At 44.4% G+C, this 21757-nt stretch overlaps 1 protein-coding gene across 3 annotated transcripts in view; it reads right to left on the bottom strand.

Annotated features, from left to right (window-relative positions):
* The window catches only part of LOC138250572 (uncharacterized), a 167762-nt gene that overhangs the window by 83299 nt on the left and 62706 nt on the right, over positions 1–21757 (bottom strand). The gene's annotated exons all lie outside the window — the stretch shown is intronic.

Genomic DNA, 21757 nt, shown 5'->3' with positions numbered 1-21757 from the left:
GGAAATCTTTTTAACCAGTTCTACTGTGGGTAGAGATTGATGAGAAGTTGGTGAACTACCGCTTCCCAACTACTTTTAGCTTCTTTACTAAGAATTGCAGAAAGGTGGCAAAATCATAACCCTGCTAGAATCCAAAGTATGATATAATATGAGCCCGAGCATAATCAGAGGCTAATATCGGAGCTCTGAAGTACTGCAATAAATGGTCATCTTTTACTCCATGGCAAGTTGGTTTTTTCATAGGACAAGTAACAAAGCGTCTCGTACTTTGGACAAATAGATATTTTGTGATATTCCTACTATAGTGAAGACCAAGGACGCAAGAGGACCTAAAAACTATCAAATTCCTTCATGCCACCTGCATGTAGCACATAACAGACGAGGAGACCTACTATATGAATACCATATGTCCAAGGCCTGTAACAAACACAGTGCTGATCAAATGATCAAGCACTGAGTAAATCATGCACCAGACTGTCCACAAACACTACATAAAGGTGTGCCCGAAATCAATAATTTCTTCAGAAACAAGACTCAAATGATCCAACGGTACATAAACAATAAGCCTACATCCACCATGACCACAATAAGCCTATTCGATCGTTACAAACTGGACCACCTTGAATATTCTCTTTGCTGAAGATATGACAAGACCCCCTCAAGATATGGAAGCCACCTCATACAAAGATGTTGTTCTCTCATCCTTAATATTGAAGGAAATGTTGTATGAAACACTGATGAATCTACTTGGCTAATAATCAAGGTACCTTCAAAGAAGCCTTCAGAACAAAAGAGACCCTCTCCCTTCTGAAGAAGCTAAACCTACACACCTATTACCTTGCAAATTACAGCATGATCACCAATCAGTCATTTCACAGAAGAAACAATGACAATGTTGTTAATAACCAACTTCTAGATCGAAAGCAAACACCCTTCCTGAAAACTACCTGTCTGTGTTAAGGTCTCAATGCAGCAGAAGGTCAGAAAATAACAAAAAGGTTTATTACAGCCACATATCAGCAGCAATGCTGACCCGTGTCGTCCTTGATCACTACACAGCCATCAACAATCTCGAACAACAAATCATGAACGACATCCTGGATGCCCCTTTTTCCACAAAATAAACATAAGTATGAGACAAAAAAAAATGTAATACAATCCAGAACTTGCAACATTATATGCATCATTATTCTTTGCCCTCTTACTCCGCTTACAAAGCTTAATGAGCAGTTATAACATGATCTTCTTAGAAAAGGAATATTTTTTCTGTCTTTTGGTTAATTTAGTTTTATTACATTTATAGAGTACTATCCGCTGCCCAGCTGACTGCTTCATAGCTCTTGTGGTTACGTGTCCGACACTTTTGTATCCAATTTGTAACATATTTAGGAAGTACATATGAGATTTCAGGACCAGAAGGCCTATAAAAAAATTAAAAAAGCTCTAGAAAGTTCCCAACACAGTGGTGACTTGGCAGACAGGGCACAGTAGTCTCAGTCATATGTCGGGTTCTGCCCGGCCTGGGACTGAGCAATTCATCTACAGCCTTATGTCCCCCGCAAGACTACTGTTACATGTTTATGGCAAAGAGCCTGTTCTCCCTACTTTGTCAGGTATTTACATCAACAGCACAATCAATACTGATGTGTTGTAGTTTTAAGCTGATCTCAGGGCTAAAATATATACTAAAACACTGCAATATAAGAGTCTACTTACTCAAATATTGCCAACAGGCTCTCTAATCATGTGTCACTCTACTTTGTCTGGCAGTTATGTGGAAGTCATGATTACATCCATTTTGCCAGGCAAGGTGGTGACTTGCTCAGTTAGACAGTCGAGTCCCCAAAGGCAGTGATGTCATGATGAGATTAAATCCACATGTATCTTATTTCTTCTAGCAGCCCTTCCTCGGCTTGGTGAATTAACTCTATGGCAAATGTTTTTGTGCAAAAGCACAATGGCAGCCTTGCATTGTAGACACAGGTTCCGATACTTTGAATTTGGTGGTCTACTGCAGTTACGCTTGCTGATATTATGGAAGAATTACAGAAGTAACAATTTCATATTCTTCTATCCCCAGCCCTACGTTTATGTAGATTTAATCACTGTTTCGCTCTGTGGCAATGCTTTTTATTTACAGGTGCTCATATTCCCCTAACACACAAAAGGCCCTGAGAAGAATGCTTGCAATAAGTTTAACCACTGGAAATTTCTTGAGGTAGCATTCCAATCTTTTGTTCTTTTGCACACCAGGTGACCTCACTTTGGACCAGGCCTTGTGCAAATCAACCTTGGCCCTGCTCCATTAGGAACACTCAAGCCACAACTGGCACACCAGAGCCTCCCTGAACCAGAACACAAGCAACCGAAGTCTGGTTTTCTGGTTACAAATTCAGCCATAGACTGTTTTAGCTACTTCCTGAACGGTTGGATAAAAGCTGTGCCTGACTGGGGGAGTGTTTTGTTGAGAACCATAGGGAAGAACGTATTCAATTTAGCCTTTATGCCCACTGGTGTGGGGGGGGGGGGGGGGGGGGGAGGTGAACATATTTAATCACTCATACGAGTGAAGGATAACAAACCAGCTTTCCCCGACATTCGATCACTAATCTCAACTTAGTCTCCTCAGACAGTTGCCATTCGGAGCCGAATAGTCCAGAATTTATAAAAGCTGAATTAGCTTTCCTCCACTCCATCGTGGAACACTTGGCATTTCAGAATGGCTTTGTTCTGCCTGCATTCTTGGTGTTTTTTGTTGGTTCAGTCTACTGTTATTGTATTTCGGGATTCCTAGCAACATGTCGTCTTGGGGAGTTGATGCTCTATAAATATCCCTCTCCCCTTTGTTCTAAAACCTTGTTATCGCCAATCTTTTGAAAGCTACATTACCTCTTTAGATGTAGAAAGGAATATACATATATATTTTAAAGAAGTTTAGAACCCATTAATTACGATAAATCACAACCTCATTTGCAAACAGGTCATAAGCAAAATAACAAAACACATTCCTACACACTATCTCAATTCTTGGGGTTCTGACCACTTGTGTGAATAAGCCCCTCATATCCTAGTAGACACATTTCAGCTAGTTGTTTACCACAATACAGAATTTCCGGCTTTACTTCAAGGACCGAGGGAGCATAATTCTAGGTGCCCACGATTTGCATTAGTTGTTGATAAAGGTGGGTGACATAAAGGCTGCTTCTTATACTAGCCATCCGCTGCTGTTCTTCTATCAGACCAAGCAAGGCAGCTGCATTCTGTACATCACTGATCTGCTGAACATTCTGGTAGTTCATGTAGCCCTCACCGAGGATTGCTTGGTATCCAGGTCTACAGATTAGTATAGGTTTCTGTTCTTGTTAGACACTAATCTCATTGAGGGAATGTATTCATTCTTATCTGTGGCTAGTTTGGCTTCTGTCTAGCGTTAGTGATGTATGTTTTTTCTTCATAAGAAACTCATTCATTAATTGTTGCAATTCATAAATTCTTGTTGTCGGGACAATTCCCAGGTCTCTTGATCAAATTTAGTTTTGCGAGTTTTGTAGTTTTCTCCTTTTTGAAAGAGTAAAATGGGGCGCGCTTCAAATGGGCTTCGTTCTAAATACCAATGAGAAACTGATGGATTCTAAAGTTGTTACAGTACACAAACTAAGAATCTGTAGTTCAATACTCCGGTGATGATGTTGAAGCAATTCTTCCATTTAATACTGTTCAATTTCGATACTTGGTATTCGCACAGAAGTCTTATTACATCACAAAGTATATAGGATTGACAGCCAACGCGTTTCGCCCATCAACAAAGGGCTTCTTCAGGAATGTAATGTAACATAAAACATAAATATACAAAATGTAAAATGAAAGAGAAGAAATTAATAGCATGAGTTACGAAAAAAATAATGTACTGCATGACAACATGACCTGAGTCCCTATTGCAAACTGTGCAAACATACGTGAACGAGCATGATCATGCCTAGGTATTATCAAATCCAAATAAGAAGTATCTTTAAATATTTGGAAACATGCGGCATATAGTGTGTAGGGAAGAACCGGCAAGGAAAACCACAAGAGGTGAAAGGAGATAGTTCGATACCGATAAAGACCCAAAAAGACAACAACAAAAAGTCACTAAGTGTCGGATCAGTATTCAAAATCAGAAAAAGGTAAATATGAAAAAAGTATATAGGGGAAGGCGGACATGACAGAATAGTGTACAAGAACCAGATACCCAGAAAGACAAAGTTTCTAACTGGTGCAAAGCCAGGGTTAATAGTTAAGAGACAATAATAAGAAATAATACAGAGTAAAGTAAACGTACCAAAGAGGTGGCAATAGGGAGCTGACATTACATCAAAGGGAGGCAGCCTGGATCTGCCGACTACGAGCGGTGGCTCTGGGCCATAATACTGATCGCGAACTTCACTATTTTATATAATATAATTTTTGTGCTTTGATTCACAAGATATTGTTTGTCTTAGACCGCAATGTCTAGCCAATAAATGTACTCCGCTCAATGCTTCTCAAACTGCTCCTGCTTGCAAACCTGGATCTGCGCTCACGAGTAAAGGATCTGGGCCATAACACTTTTTATGAATTCCACTATTTTTATAACATATTTTCTGCGTCTTTATCCACATGACATTGTTTGTATAGGACCACAATGTTTAGTATCTGTATGTACACTGCTTTATGTCTCTTGAACCAGCTTATAATTGTTGCCAATGGGTCCACAGTATGCTGTATCGATATTCATATTATTTGCATTATGTGACTGTCTTAACATATTGATTACATCCACACCTGCCTTCTGTTATGCTGCATTATCAGACATACAATGCTCCTTCTATGATGGATAGGCTTGAATGGCCTACTATCAAGGGTCGTACATAGATTCTATTTCTTGCAATTTAAAATTGGCCCTTGTTATCAATGTTCATGGTCCTATCAGCACATTGAATTCCCTTGGGGTTATATGGGCTTTTCTCTTCCCCTCTCTCCTTATTTACTTTTCAATGTTTCGCTTTACTCTCTTTTTATTTCCAGTACATCGGGGTATCCAGTCCGTCCACAGGATATTTTGCTTATACTTTTAAGATGGCCACTAGAACGTGTCCCCTTTTCTATTTCTACTGTGATGGAGCACAGCTTTCCGGTGTTCCTAGATATTTTGAACAGGATCGATACTGGAACACTTTAAAGATGGCCGCCAGGGTCTGTCCTTTTTCGATTTCTGTATACACACACCTCCATGATGGCTATTCTATTTTGTCTTTCTTTTATTTATACAGAGCAGCCCTTCGGTGTTCCTTAATACTGCATAGGCGCGGTACTTGAATACTTTCAAGATGGCCGCCTGAGTTGTCCCTTTTCGATTTTTAGTTTTCTTTTGACATATACGGACTTCCGGATTTCCTTTAATACTTAAACTCTGGTTTTAGCGGGGGTTTCCTTTTGCGTCTACGCTTCAGGACCAGCACTACTTTACCGGCCCCGGAATGACATAATCGGCCACTTGGACCCCGTTACTGGTTATGGGCCACTTTTGACCATACTTTAACAATGCTTTCTTGTTAAGATATTTCTTTTTTTTTTCAAATCGTTCGGGACATATTTTTTTCTGTGTTGTACTGTTACGCCTGACGGTTTACTTTTAGCAATTTGTTTCTAGTGTATTATCTACCCTGGGACGGGCACACTATGAGTGAACTTTCCCTGTTTCTCTTTGATTTTTGGCATTAATTTGATTTTTGGTAACTGTTGTGATTCACGTTTTCCTTTTCCACTTGTTTTGATATTTGACCATGTGTATATTAGGAACTGCTGCTTGGCTTTTTTACTTACTTTCCACGTCTCTCCTATGTCATGCACCTTATTCATGACTACATCATTAAGTATTATGACTGACTGGACACTACTTTGGTACGTTTACTTTACTCTGTATTATTTCTTATTATTGTCTCTCTTAACTATTGACCCTGGCTTCGCACCAGGTAGAAACTTTGTCTTTCTGGGTATCTGGTTCTTGTACACTGTTCTGTCATGTCCACCTTCCCCTATATACTTTTTTCATATTTACCGTTTTCTGATTTTGAATACTGATCCGACACTTGGTGAAAAAATGTTTTTGTCTTTTTGGGTCTTTATCGGTATCGAACTATCTCCTTTAACCTCTTGTGGTTTTCCTTGCCGGTTCTTCCCAATACACTATATGCTGCATGTTTCCGAATATTTAAAGATATTTCTTATTTGGATTTGATAATACCTAGGTATGATCATGCTCATTCACGTATGTTTGCACAGGTTGCAATAGGGACTCAGGTCATGTTGTCATGCAGTACATTATTTTTTTCGTAACTCATGCTATTAATTTCTGCTTTCATTTTACATTTTGTATATTTATGTTCTATGTTACATTACAACCCTGAAGAAGTCCTTTGTTGATGGGCGAAACGCGTTGGCTGTCAATCCTATATACTTTGTGATGTAATAAGACTTCTGTGAGAATACCAAGTATCGGAATTGAACAGTATTAAATGGAAGAATTGCTTCATCTTCATCATCACCGAGTATTGGACTCTTTGTTTACCGTATCTAAATAGTTGCTTTCTCAGCGGTGCACCTCCGTTTTGTTTTCTTTGTGTTTGGGCCTTCTTGTCCTAAAGTCTCTTTATGCAGCAGGGGCCTAGGTGGATTTGCACGCTTTTTGATACTTGTAACAAACACTCCTCCACGTTTTACTGTAATTATCAGGGTACTTTTAGGGATTTTGTGCGTTGTCTACGAGCTTGCAGCATACTGTGTTGTTGGTTTAAGAAACTGTAGTTATTAACAGGTGAAGAGAGAGTATGGATAAGTTACTTACCTGTAAATCCTAGTTCTCTTCCAGGGGTATCCTCATCAAAATCATAAACATTGAATATTCCCGCCCTTGTGTGGGGACCCCGGAGCATATATAAAATATACACATATTATACATGTGTAACAAACAGTCATGCAGGCTATCATGTTAAAAACAGGCTAAAATGCTTTATTTCTATGAAGTTTTTATTTTTTTTATATTAAATACTACAATAGAGCATAAATATGTACCCAAGCTCCTAAAACTAGGCTTAGGGAAGTAAGCAGTAGCAAACTCTAGAGAAAAAATAGAAAAAACTGCATTGAAAAACAATGAAGCATTCTTAGCCAATAGGCTGCATGCAGGTTAACACAGGAGAACCATAAAAACTTTGGCACCGTGCCTTTAAGACCCTGAGCACCTCCAGTATCCCACCATGCCTCAGGGGTGAAGGAAAGGTGACAGTTGGTTCACAGTTAGGTCAGTTCTTTTTACGGTGACAATTTGTATAACTGATTCCAGACACAGTCTGTCCTGCACTTCTAGGAGACGTGCGTCCGGGGAGGAGGGTGGGTTGTTTATGACTTTGATGAGGATACCCCTGGAAGAGAACTAGGATTTACAGGTAAGTAACTTATCCTTCTCTTCCAGGGGATGACCTCCCGCGTTAGGGGTCACAAGTAAGATTGTATGGGAACTTGTCCAGCCACTTCTTCACAAAGGTTATAACCTTTATGTGGACAATTTCTATACAGGAGTAGAGCTGTTCAGTGAGCTCTACAAAGCTGGCACTGTGGCCTGAGGTACAGTTCGTTGCAACCGCAAAGGATTCCCGTGGGAGCTTGTTTGCAAGAAGCTCCAGAAATCACAGAGTACTGCATTGCATTCTAACGAACTGCTCGCAGTCAAGTTCCTAGATAGGCGTGATGTATACGTGCTCACTACAATTCATGATGAGAGCACTTCTCCCATCACGGTTTGGGGTCAGATGGCCGAAGTCCACAAGCCCATCTGTATACTCGATTACAATAAGTACATGGGTGGAGTGGACAAGAACGACCATGTTCTTCAACCATACAATGCGTGTCGTAAAACTCGCACTTGGTACAAGAAACTGTTTACCCACCTGATTCAGATGCCAACATATAATGCGTATGTTGTTTACCGTCAGACAACAACAGGAAGACTCATGACTTTCCTTGACTTCCAGTTGTCTGTAATTGAAAGCCTCACTGCTGTTACAGAAGAAGCAGCAGCCTCCACCTCATATGTTCTGGAGGATGTGGCAAGGCTGCAGGAGCGACACTTTGCTGATCGCATACCTAAAACACCCAAAAAGGATCGTCCATGTCGTCACTGTAAAGTGTGCTCAAAGCATGGAAAGCGGCAGGAGAGTCGGTATTACTGTCCCCAGTGTCCATCACAACCAGGCCTCTGTATCCCTACTTGCTTTAAGTTGTATCATACTAAAGCAAAGTTCTGGGAAATCGACTGAGGTTGAGCTGCTGTTGGGTAATCCTTTCAGTGGCAGTGCATGGATACCCAACGTCCATGGGCCACTGCTTCGTTAGGCAAGGAGCCACAGAATTTTACATCATGGACTTCCTTTTGGCGTGGTCGGTGTTCTGTTCAATTAACATGCATTTTCTTCCCCCTACTGCAGATACTATGGACAGAACATATGCCACATTGCCACGGAGTACCCTTTCTTCACCTGCATGTCTACCTTACTTTCAACTGTAGATATGCTCTCTCAGTTCGAGGAATCACTTTGTACGGCATACTTGGAAACCCCCAACTTGCTTCCACAAACTAGTATAGGTTCACTTGGCTATTATACAGGATTAGCCAGGACTCTGATGAGAACAGAGACATGGATGGGTAAGGAAAGCTTATGGTGGGAGTGCCTTCACAGGGTTATTGCACAGGTAGAAGGCAGATAGCAAAGGTAGTACAGATGTACATCATCTACACCTATGGATTCAAACCCATTGGTGCCATCCCAGCACTGAAGGAGAATGACTTGTATAGGTCAGTGTTTGACCTGCTTTTCATGTTCATCCTCCATCAGAACTTAGTAGATGTTCAGTTTGCTGTATAAGTGCATTATAGTCACATCACTGCACATAATGTTGGCTGGGACATATGCTACGTTCTCATTGACTCCCCTATGTACCAAACACTACCCTTTTCCATAGCCTATGACCTTCTCTTTAGGGAACATCATGAGAAATTCCCAGCATGTCTCCCTTAGTTTCAAAGGTAGATATGCTCACTCAGTTCGAGGAATCGCTTTGTATGGCATACTCGGACACCCCCAACTTGCATCCACAAACTGGAAGGAGTTGGATTTAGCACAGAGAGTGCGTTAAAGGCGCATGAAAAACATGTCATCCTGAGCCTCAGGTGGCTATCACAGGAGTCATTAGTAAAGATTTGTTAAGCATGCATTTGGTAATGTTAAGGAAGGAGGCAGTTACTTGACAGGTGGTGAAATGTAGTCAAACTTATTCCGTTCTGTGGCGTGTGAATGTGATGGGCCCTTGTCTGGTAGCGGTAAGTTAATGTGAGTGCAGTGATTGGTTGGATTGGGCCCGTGGCTGGCGATATGAAAGGGTTGTTTGTTGTGCATGAATGGCATGTGAATGGACCATAAAGAGGTTGGTGCCTGGACGCGGCTTTATGGCCCACCTTCAGAAGTCTTGGTTTCAATATTCAGATACTTTGATAAGTAATCATGCTTTGAAACCATAATTTCTGGAGGTGCTAAAACCAACCAGTGTGAGCGGTGGGTTAACTTTAACAAACTAGTACCAGGGGAGTCCAAGGGTGCAGGACTTGCATGGCTCTCACCAGTTTTCCTTCACCCAGAATCCCCTTGAAATTACATTATGTGCTTGAAAAACACATTTTCCATGCATTTCAATGAGCAGAAGTCCAGGGATGTGCAGGGATCCTCAAAATTCCTACCACCCAGTGTTTCCCCACTTGTCCTGATAAAAACACAACCCCGCTTGTGTGCCTGCGCCTAGTGCCTGCTTCAGGAATGAATCACTCCAGGCTTAACAGTAGACCTCAAGCAAGGACTACCATTGACAAGTGAGGTATCATTTTTATCGGGAGACTTGGGGGAATGCTGGGTGGAAGGAAATTCGTGGCTCCTCTCAGATTCCAGAACTTTCTGCCACAGAAATGTGAGGAACATGTGTTTTTTTTGCCACTTTTTGAGGTTTGCAAAGGATTCTGGGTAACAGAACCTGGTCCGAGCCCCGCAAGTCACCCCATCTTGGATTCCCCTAGGTCTCTAGTTTTCAGAAATGCACAGGTTTGGTAGGTTTCCCTAGGTGCCGGCTGAGCTAGAGGCCAAAATCTACAGGTAGGCACTTCGCAAAAAACACCTCTGTTTTCTTCCAAAAATTTGGACGTGTCCACGTTGCGCTTTGGGGTGTTTCCTGTCGCCGGCGCTAGGCCTACCCACACAAGTGAGGTATCATTTTTATCGGGAGACTTGGGGGAACGCTGGGTGGAAGGAAATTTGTGACTCCTCTCAGATTCCAGAACTTTCTGCCACAGAAATGTGAGGAACATGTGATTTTTTAGCCAAATTTTGAGGTTTGCAAAGGATTCTGGGTAACAGAACCTGGTCCGAGCCCTGCAAGTCACCCCATCTTGGATTCCCCTAGGTCTCTAGTTTTCAGAAATGCACAGGTTTGGTAGGTTTCCCTAGGTGCCGGCTGAGCTAGAGGCCAAAATCTACAGGTAGGCACTTCGCAAAAAACACTTCTGTTTTCTTCTAAACATTTGGATGTGTCCACGTTGCCCTTTGGGGTGTTTCCTGTCGCGGGTGCTAGGCCTACCCACACAAGTGAGGTATCATTTTTATCGGGAGACTTGGGGGAACGCTGGGTGGAAGGAAATTTGTGGCTCCTCTCAGATTCCAGAACTTTCTGCCACAGAAATGTGAGGAACATGTGTTTTTTTAGCCAAATTTTGAGGTTTGCAAAGGATTCTGGGTAACAGAACCTGGTACGAGCCCCGCAAGTCACCCCTCCTTGGATTCCCCTAGGTCTCTAGTTTTCAGAAATGCACAGGTTTGGTAGGTTTCCCTAGGTGCCGGCTGAGCTAGAGGCCAAAATCTACAGGTAGGCACTTCGCAAAAAACACCTCTGTTTTCTTTCAAAAATTTGGATGTGTCCACGTTGCGCTTTGGGGCGTTTCCTGTTGCGGGCGCTAGGCCTACCCACACAAGTGAGGTATCATTTTTATCGGGAGAATTGGGGGAACATAGATTAGCAAAACAAGTGTTATTGCCCCTTGTCTTTCTCTACATTTTTTCCTTCCAAATATAGGAGAGTGTGTAAAAAAGACATCTATTTGAGAAATGCCCTGTAATTCACATGCTAGTATGGTCACCCCGGAATTCAGAGATGTGCAAATAACCACTGCTCCTCAACACCTTATCTTGTGCCCTTTTTGGAAATACAAAGGTTTTCTTGATAGCAATTTTTTACTCTTTATATTTCAGCAAATTAATTGCTGTATACCCGGTATAGAATGAAAACGCACTGCAGGGTGCAGCTCATTTATTGGCTCTGGGTTCCTTATGAACCTACAAGCCCTATATATCCCCGCAACCAGAGGAGTCCAGCAGACGTAACGGTATATTGCTTTCGATAATCTGACATTGCATGGAAAAGTTACAGAGTAAAACGTAGAGAAACATTTATGTTTTTTTCACCTCAATTTCAATATTTTTCTGTTTCAGTTGTTATTTTCTGTAGGAAACCCTTGTAGGATCTACACAAATGACCCCTTGCTGAATTCAGAATGTTGTCTACTTTTCAGAAATGTTTAGGTTTCTGGGATCCAGCATTGGTTTCATGCCCATTTCTGTCACTGACTGGAAGGAGGCTGAAAGCACAAAAAATTGCAAAAATGGGGTATGTCCCAGTAAAATGCCAAAATTGTGTTGAAAAATTGGGTTTTCTGAATCACCCTTTGTAGGTGCCATTTTCAGGGGAAAAACCACAAGCCTTCTTCTGCAGCCACTTTTTCCAATTTGTTTGATAAAAACGAAATTTTCCCTGTATTTTGGCCAATTTCTTGGCCTCCTTCAGGGGAACCCACAAAGTCTGGGTACCTCTAGAATCCCTAGGATGTTGGAAAAAAAGGATGCAAATTTGGCTTGGTTAGCTTATGTGGACAAAAAGTTATGAGGGCCTAAGCACGAACTACCCCAAATAGCCAAAAAAGGGCTCAGCACTGGGGGGGGGGGGGGGGGGGGAAACGGCCCAGCAGCTAAGGGGTTAATTTACATTGCGCTTTCTCACTCACATATCCTCATTAATAAGGCACATCACCATGATTGCCGGAAGGACCTTCCACCTGATAGAAGCTGGCACTCAGTACAACACTGGATGCCCACAGCGGACTGCTGGAACATGGAGTTTATGGGAGTGAGCTGATGAACTGCAGAAGTTCCAGCACTTGGCATCGTCTCTGCTGCCTCTTGCTTCAATATTTAACTCCATCTTTTCCGGACTCCCTTGAGAGTGAGGTGGGATCACTGACATCACAACTCCCTGGGAGAAGTTTAGAGAACATGGTGTGGTGGTATGTGTGGTGGTATGGGGCGCCTTCCCCAAGATTGGTGTGTGACACCCGTACACTACAGGGTGCTTTCCCGAAGGTTAATGTGTAGAAGGATAAGTTACTTACCTGTAAATCCTAGTTCTCTTCCAGGGGTATCCTCATCAAAGTCATAAACATTGAATATTCCCGCCCTTGTGCGGGGACCCCGGAGCATATATATATAAAATACATACATATTATCATGTGTAAAACAGCAATGCAGGCTATAATCATAAATAGGCTAAAATGCTTTATTTCTATGCAAGTTTTTTTTTTTTTTTTTTTTTTTTTTTTTTTTTAATATTATAAAATCACAATAGATCATAAATATCTACCTAAGCCCCAAAAACTGGACTTAGGGAAGTAAACAGCAGTAAATAGCAGAGAAAAATAGAAAAAACCACATTGAAAAACAATGAAGCATTCTTAGCCAATAGGCTGCATGCAGGTTAACACAGGAGAACCATAAAAACCTTGGCACCGTGCCTTTAAGACCCTGAGCACCTCCAGTATCCCACCATGCCTCAGGGGTGAAGGGAAGGTGACAGTTGGTTCACAGTTAGGTCAGTACTTTTTTACGGTGACAATCTGTGTAACTGATCAGAAAGATAATCTGTCCTGCACTTCTAGGAGACTTGAGTCCGGGGAGGAGGGTGGGTTGTTTATGACTTTGATGAGGATACCCCTGGAAGAGAACTAGGATTTAGAGGTAAGTAACTTATCCTTCTCTTCCAGGGGATCCTCATCAATAGTCATAAACATTGAATAGATTAGCAAGCCCATCCCTAAACTCTGCGGACTGTCTGAAAGAAGTGCAGGAAAGAATACATATTCATGCAAATAGATTTCTAAGAGAGGCCTGCCCCACCTGGGCATCCGCTCTTGCATCCGAGTCTAAACAGTAATGCTTAGTAAAGGTATGCACAGACTTCCATGTAGCAGCCTTACAAATCTCGGAAATTGGTACATTGTTAAGGAGGGCAGCAGTAGCCGCTTTTCCCCTTGTGGAATGCGCTTTTGGCCTAGCCAGTAATTGCTTATTAGCCAGTTGGTAAGTGTTAACAATACAAGACACAATCCATCTTGATATCGTTCGTTTAGACGCTGCCTCTCCTGTTCTTAAATGACCATAATTCAGAAACAAATGGTTAGAATGTCTAATCGGTTTTGTTTTGTCCAAATAGAATTTCAGCACTCTTTTCAAGTCTAAAGAATGCAATGCTTTCTCAGCCGGAGTCTCCGGATTGGGAAAGAAAGTCGGTAAAGATATAGTCTGATTGATATGGAATTCTGACACCACCTTCGGAAGAAAAGATGGGTGAGTTCGCAGAACCACTCTGTTATCGTGAAAAACCGTGTACGGTTCTCTGCAAGACAGAGCCTGAATTTCGCTGACCCTCCTCGCTGAAGTAATGGCCACCAAAAAAGCCGTCTTCCACGTAAGGTGCTGTAAAGAGGCCTTGTGGATAGGTTCAAAGGGAGGGCCCATAAGTTTTGAGAGGACTACATTCAGTTCCCATGGAGGAGAAGGTCTCCGAATGGGAGGAAAAACCTTTTTCAAGCCTTCTAAGAAATCCTTGACTACAGGTATCGTAAAGAAGGATTCCTGAGAAGGCGACTTACGATACGCTGTAATTGCAGACAAATGAACCTTAATAGAAGATACCTGCAGACCAGACTTCGCCAGATGAAGCAAATAGGACAGTATGACATCCTCCTGAGCTCGTATGGGATTTATACCTTGTTGAGAACACCAGATGTAAAATCTCTTCCACTTAAAAGTGTAAGAACGCCGCGTGGAAGGTCGTTTTGACTCTTTCAAGATGTTCATGCACTCCTGTGAGAGCCCTAGGTGCCCATACTGTAGGAATTCAGGAGCCATGCTGTCAAGCTCAGAGAGGGAAGGTTGGGATGTAGGATTCTGCCTTCCATTCTGCTCAGGAGATCCGGTCTGCACGGCAACCTCCTGTGAGGTTTTTCCGATAAGTTGAGTAGATCCGTGTACCAGAATTGGCGGGGCCATTGTGGCGCTATCAGAATCATTCTGGTTCTGGAGTTGTAAAGTTTGTTGATTACTGCCGGTATGAGGGGAATCGGTGGAAAGGCGTAGAGAAATATCCCTGACCAGTTGATCAACAGGGCATTCCCTTGAGATCCCGGAACGGCAGAACCTGGATGCGAAGTCTGGGCATTTCTTGTTTGCTTCGTCTGCAAAGAGATCCAACTGGGGTCGACCCCATTGACCGAAGATGTCCTCTACGACTTCGTCGTGTAGGACCCAGTCGTGCGCGTCTTCTAGATGTCTGCTCAGGAAATCTGCCTCTACGTTTTGCTGACCTGGCAGGTGTATCGCTGTGATAGACATTCCCCTGGCCAGGAGCCAATGCCATATCGTTTGGGACTCTCGAGACAGAGGTAGTGATCTTGTTTGACCCTGTTTGTTCAGGTAATACATTGTGGTTGTATTGTCTGTCTGAATTAGGAGAGATTTCCCCTGAACCAATGGAGAGAAAGATTTGAGAGCCAGATGGACCGCTCTGAGCTCCAGTAGATTTATGTGATAGTTCTTTTCCTTGTCGGACCACAGACCCTGAGCTTGGAAGGAACCCAGATGAGCACCCCAACCCTGAAGAGACGCATCCGTTACTAGAGTGTCGGCTGGAATTGTCTGGTGAAACGGAGAACCTATCGACAGGTGAGGTCTGTGCATCCACCATTGTAGTGATTGAAAAGCCGCTGCTGGTAGTCGTACTCTGTCCTCCCAGCGACCAGTCTTTTGGCTCCAGTTGTTCTCTAATGCCTCCTGAAGGGGCCTCATGTGTAGCCTGGCATTCGGGACAATGAAGATGCATGAAGCCATGGAGCCCAGAAGCGATGTCACCTGACGAGCAGTAGGTGCCTCGGCTGTTAATAGTTGTTGACACTTCCTGTGGATTGATAAAAGTCGTTCCTCCGAAGGATACACTCTTTGGAGCTCTGTGTTTAGTATAGCTCCCAGGTAGTGGAGGTTTTGTGTTGGAATCAAGGTTGACTTGTTGTGGTTGATTTGAAGACCTAGAGACTCGAAAGTTCTTAGTACAATGTCTCGATGTTTTCTCGCCTGATCCGGAGAGGAAGCCTTCAATAGCCAGTCGTCCAGGTAGGGGTAGACGAATATTTTTTGCCTTCGAAGATGTGCCGCTACCACTGCTACACATTTTGAAAAGACTCGGGGTGCAGACTTCAGGCCGAATGGTAGGACTCTGAATTGGTAGTGCTGTGACGCTATCTGGAAACGTAAGAATTTCCGATGTTTGGATGCTATTGGGATGTGAAAATATGCATGCTGTAGGTCGATGGAGCACATCCAGTCTCCCTGATGCAGTTGCGGAACAATCTGGTGAAGGGCTAGCATCCTGAACTTCTGTTTTCTTATGTACTTGTTCAGGAGCCGTAAGTCCAGAATTGGCCTGAAGATGCCCTGTTGACCTTTTTTCGCCACCAGAAAGTAACGGGAGTACACCCCTTTTCCTTTTTGTGCCGGAGGAACCTTTTCTACAGCTTTCTTTTGTAGGAGTGCAAGAACTTCCTTGCGTAGCAGGCTGAGATGAGAAGGAAAACATCTTGCTGGCGGCAAGTGTGGCGGAGGTTTTTTGAAAAGGAGAGAATAGCCATGTTCGACAATATTGAGCACCCATTTGTCTCTTGTGATGGAGTGCCACTCGTGAAGATGATGCGTAATACTTCCCCCCACCGGAGTGGTGCACAGTGCTGAGGGAAGCAATGCTTCATTGCTTTGTTGGTGTCTTTGCTGTAGACTGTTGAGGTCTACTTGCCCCTCGGTCTCTTGTGGGTCTACGTGCCTGAAACAGGGGACGTCCCTGTCGTCGTTGTGGCCTCTGAGACCAGTGAGGGGTTTGAACCCTCTGCTGGAATGGTCGTCTGTCGTACGGCCTGTACCTCCGCCTGAAGTCTTTCTTACGTTCCAGGCCCACTGCCCTCATAGTGTCCACCTCCGTTTTCATTCGGGCCATCTCTTCATCCGCGTGGGTACCGAACAACGAATTCCCGCTGAATGGGAGGTTTAAAATGCGTTGCTGTGCTTCCTGTTTCAGACCCGTGAGCCGTAGCCAGGAAGACCTCCTAGCGCAGATTCCGTGCGCATACCCATGCGCAGCCAAATCCGCCCCGTCCGCCGCTGCGCTGATGACCTGGTTAGATACTAGGCCCCCTTCCTGCAAGATTTCCTGGAAGTCCTGTCTATCTTCCCTGGGCAACTTTTCCGTAAATCTGTGGAGTGAGTCCCACAGAGAGCGGTCATATCTGCCCAGAAGTGCTGAGGCGCTGGAGACCTTCATAGCAGATGCCGCCGTACCGCACATCTTTCTCCCCAGGGAGTCTAGGTGTCTGCTCTCCTTATCCGGGGGGACTGTGGAAGATGATGCCACAGAGTGTGTTTTTCTGGCTGCGGCTAAGATAACAGAGTCCGGTGGCGGATCCTTCCGCAGGAATAAAGGATCTTGCTCCGGAGCTTTGTACTTCTTTTGAATCCTAGCCGGGGCAGACTTGAGAGTGGCTGGAGTCAGAAAGGTGTCCATAGTAGGTTGCAGCAAACCCGGTACTAGTGGCAGCAGTTTTCTCGAGACTGATCTGTGTTGTAGGGTCTCAAAGATAACTGAGGATGAGGTGGCCGGCTCCGGTACCTCAATATTTAGTTTCTGCGCTCCCCTTAAAAGAACCTCATTAAAAGTGGTGATATCATCCACCGGTGAGATCCTAGCAGGTGGAGAATCTGTCAGTGTGGGGGAGTAGCGCCCAACAGACGATCCTGAAGAAGACCAAGAAGGTGATCTTCTGTGTGGTGTTCGCGACCTGGTTCTCCTTCGGGAACGAGACCTGCTACGAGAAGCTGTAGCAGAGTGTGCAGGTCTTGTGGTCGGCTGACGAGAAGCAGAACGAGCCCGTCCTGCTCTAGCTGTAGGCGATGGCGTTCTAGGTAATGAGGCAGTAGGAGAATACATCCTAGAGTATTGGGAATCCGGGGATGCTGCCGGTCTATTCAGGCTCTCTAACCATCTAGGTGATAGAGTGATGGGAGAAACATGCCCCGATGAGCCCGCTCTGGAATGGGATGATGCACTCCGTATAGAGACCACCGGTGAGGGAGCTTTATCCGCTGGCTCTACTGCCTGTGACACAGCTGAAGGTTGTGTCGACGTCGATTGCATCCTCGACGTCGAAAGTTGCGATGGCTGGTCTGTTCTCGACGTTGAAGGTCTTGACGTCGAAGGCCTCGACGTTGAATGTCTTGGCGCCGATCACGGGACCTGGACCTACTCGCCGTCGTGTGTCTCGACGTTGAGTGGCGAGTGGTCGACGGCGGATGTTCATGCCGTCGTGGTGTTTTTGGCGTCGTGTCCTTCGACGCCAAGGGGCGAGATGTTCTCGACGGCGAACGGGAGCGCCGGAGATGGCTCGACGCCGAACGGCGGTCTGCCGTCGACGGAGATGTACCCCTGTGGTGTCCATGCTTCGACGCTTTGTCCCTCGACGTCGGTCTGGTCACCGTCGACGGCGATCTATGCCGGTGAGACGGTGGCGCCGATGACGTCGATGGAGAACAAACAGGCACAATCCTACCTGTCGACGTCGATCTGGCCATTCCTTCTGTTGTAGGCCTGGGAAGTGAAGAGGATGTTGACTTTTTCCTCTCCTGAAGCCCATGTAGCCTGATTTTCTCTCTGTCTTTGAGAGTCCTCCTTGACATCTTCTTACAATACTTGCAGGTGTCAGGACAGTGACTCTGTGGCAGGCAGACAATACACAGAGAGTGTGGGTCTGACTGGGCTTTCTTCTTCCCACAAGAAGGACATTTTACAAAAAGAGATGGCATTTTCTGTCAGAAAAGACTGCCAAACTCAGACAAAAGATGTTATCTGTCGAGTAAACAGGAAAAACACAATTTTTAGGGATTTTTCTGAAGAAAAAACTCAGAAAAACTGAGAGCTCAATGCTCCAGGATCCTCTCAGAAGAAGCCGGAAAAAAGAACTGACCTAACTGTGAACCAACTGTCACCTTCCCTTCACCCCTGAGGCATGGTGGGATACTGGAGGTGCTCAGGGTCTTAAAGGCACGGTGCCAAAGTTTTTATGGTTCTCCTGTGTTAACCTGCATGCAGCCAATTGGCTAAGAATGCTTCATTGTTTTTCAATGTGGTTTTTTCTATTTTTCTCTGCTATTTACTGCTGTTTACTTCCCCAAGTCCAGTTTTTGGGGCTTAGGTAGATATTTATGATCTATTGTGATTTTATAATATAAAAAAAAAAAAAAAAAACTTGCATAGAAATAAAGCATTTTAGCCTATTTATGATTATAGCCTGCATTGCTGTTTTACACATGATAATATGTATGTATTTTATATATATATGCTCCGGGGTCCCCGCACAAGGGCGGGAATATTCAATGTTTATGACTATTGATGAGGATCCCCTGGAAGAGAACTGTACACTACAGATTGTTTTCTCCAAGCGATCGATATATACCACCCAAACACTACAGGGTGCCTTCCCCAAGAGATCGATGTGTAGCACCCATACACCCTAGGGTGCCTTCCCCAAGCGATCGATGTGTAGCACCCGTACACTACAGGGTGCCTTCCCCAAGAGATCGATGTGTAGCACCCAAACACTACAGAGTGCCTTCCCCAAGAGATCGATGTGTAGCACCAGTACACTACAGGGTGCCTTCCCCAAGAGAACGATGTGTAGCACCCAAACACTACAGGGTGCCTTCCCCAAGAGATCGATGTGTAGTACCCGTACACCCTAGGGTGCCTTCCCCCAAGCGATCGATGTGTAGCACCCAAACACTACAGGATGCCTTCCCCAAGAGATCGACGTGTAGCACCCATACACTACAGGGTGCCTTCCCCAAGAGATCGATGTGTAGCACCCAAACACTACAGGGTGCCTTCCCGAAGAGATCGATGTGTAGCACCCATACACTACAGGGTGCCTTCCACAAGAGATCGATGTGTAGCACCCAAACACTACAGGGTGTGTTCCCCCAAGAGATCGATGTGTAGCACCGGAACACTACAGGGTGCCTTCCCCAAGAGATCGATGTGTAGCACCCAAACACTACAGGGTGCCTTCCCCGAGAGATCGATGTGTAGCACCCAAACACTACAGGATGCCTTCCCCAAGAGATCGACGTGTAGCACCCATACACTACAGGGTGCCTTCCCCAAGAGATCGATGTGTAGCACCCAAACACTACAGGATGCCTTCCCGAAGAGATCGATGTGTAGCACCCAAACACTACAGGGTGCGTTCCCCCAAGAGATCGATGTGTAGCACCCATACACTACAGGGTGCCTTCCCCCCAAGAGATCGAAGTGTAGCACCCATACACTACAGGGAGCCTTCCCCCAGACAGATGTGTAGCAACCGTAGACTACAGGGCTGAAGCCCAACGTGCCCAGTACAACTTCTTTTGCGACCCTGCAGATGGCCACCTTGCGAAGCCATTCAGCAGATAAAAGCTTGGCTTTTGTAGGCTAATAATCGAACCGTTCTTGAGGCTTTTAAACAGTACGTCTTGAAAATGTTGGTTAGTTCCACTGGTAGCCACATTTCTTGTGTTGATGTGCATGTGGCTGACTTACCCTGGCTTGTGTGTACTACCTGACCAGTTAAAGACCCTCAGTTAGACAATCTCTGCTTTTACAAAAAAAAAAACGAAAAGCAGGAGGAAAAGGAAAATAAGGTGGTGTAAGACAGTTGACAACAAAATGCCAGTAGAAAGGCTTTCAAGTGATTTGAGTAAAATTACTTTTTAATGAAAACCGGCAGACAAGTTACCAGCCGCAAGTGGGCAGATTTAGGATGCTGAAGTAGCATCTTGGAAGGAAACACCGTCAACTCTCATTCCGAAGCCATATGTAAGCGGAAGCAGCAGCACGGCGGTGCGAGAGAACCGACCCTTTCAATACCCACGAGCATCATGGATTTGGAACAAAGAGGACGAATGGATCCAGGACAATATAAGCTGCAGTGCGTTCTCAATTTATGTTTTCTCTTATAAACAAATTAATAGAAACCCCTTTAAACTTCACCCTATACATAACCAGGATCGAAAGGGAGACTGATGCAGGAAAATCCGAGGAAGATTGATAGCTACTTTGCAGGTTTCGCAACAGGATTTTACCCAGAGACCCACTCCTGAGATGGTTGACATTTCTACTAAACATGAAGAAACGCAATAACCGCACTACCGTTCCTGTAAGAATATGCCTCACAAATAAACGGGACAGTCATCCTTATTCTAGCTGTAATCATCTGCAGACTGGAGTACTGAAAGGAATCTATAGATTAGGACCTTGATTAAGTGTACAAAGGTGCAGAATTATGCAGCTCGTACAATCCCTGATCAAAAGAACACACCCATGTACCTCTCGACTTTTTTTTTAAACATGTTTTATTGGTTTTCATTAATGCAGAGGACCCAGCTGGGCTCAGATTTACATCATCAATTTCGTACATAGGGAAATGTCGAACTAGGTATACATAATCATAGTACTGCATGCCTGCATGCACTACATTTGATGCCCTCCGTTAACACTCATCAACAGTCCCCCACCACCGTACCCCCCCACCCCCCCCACCCCCGATTGCATCTAATGTAAGATTTTAGAACGGTTGTACCCCAGATGGGTCCCAGGTTGCACAATGTATTCGGTGTTCAAGTGTCATTCCTGATAGCTCCATTAGGATTCAACCGGCATGAGGAGAGGAAGCCAGCCATTCCCTACTCTCGTAAACCGTCACCCTAATCTAGTATGCACCATCACCAGGTAAAGATTCTCAAGGTGATGTGGCATCATCTACCCCAGCTGCCCTAAAGTCAGCTACTATGGCCTCCCATGCACGTGCATTCCCCAGGCACCCCAATGCCCCTATTGACCTCCCTGAGTAATACTGCACCCTCTATTGTTGCCCACTTTTTCCAATTCGCTTCCCCATCTCGGTAGTCGGAGGCCCCGCTGTTTTCCAATTTCTCCTTATTTCACGCTTGGCTAGTAAGAATTCCAAGTCCTGAAACTTACTGGGAACTCTGTTTTTCGAAGTGTGAGGAAACCAACTCAACAGACAGGACCTCTCGACTTTGAGGACACCATCCGGGATGACCAGGCGTCTATAGGTGGCTACCTAAAACAGACTCTCCGTTCAACTAACAAAATACAGTAGGCCATGAAAACGGCATTATATATAAAAAGCTTATTTCTTCCAAAATGGACTTCCTCT

Source organism: Pleurodeles waltl, chromosome 1_2, assembly GCF_031143425.1.
Source record: "Pleurodeles waltl isolate 20211129_DDA chromosome 1_2, aPleWal1.hap1.20221129, whole genome shotgun sequence".
NCBI lineage: Eukaryota > Metazoa > Chordata > Amphibia > Caudata > Salamandridae > Pleurodeles > Pleurodeles waltl.
This window is presented reverse-complemented; position numbering and strand designations above follow the sequence as displayed.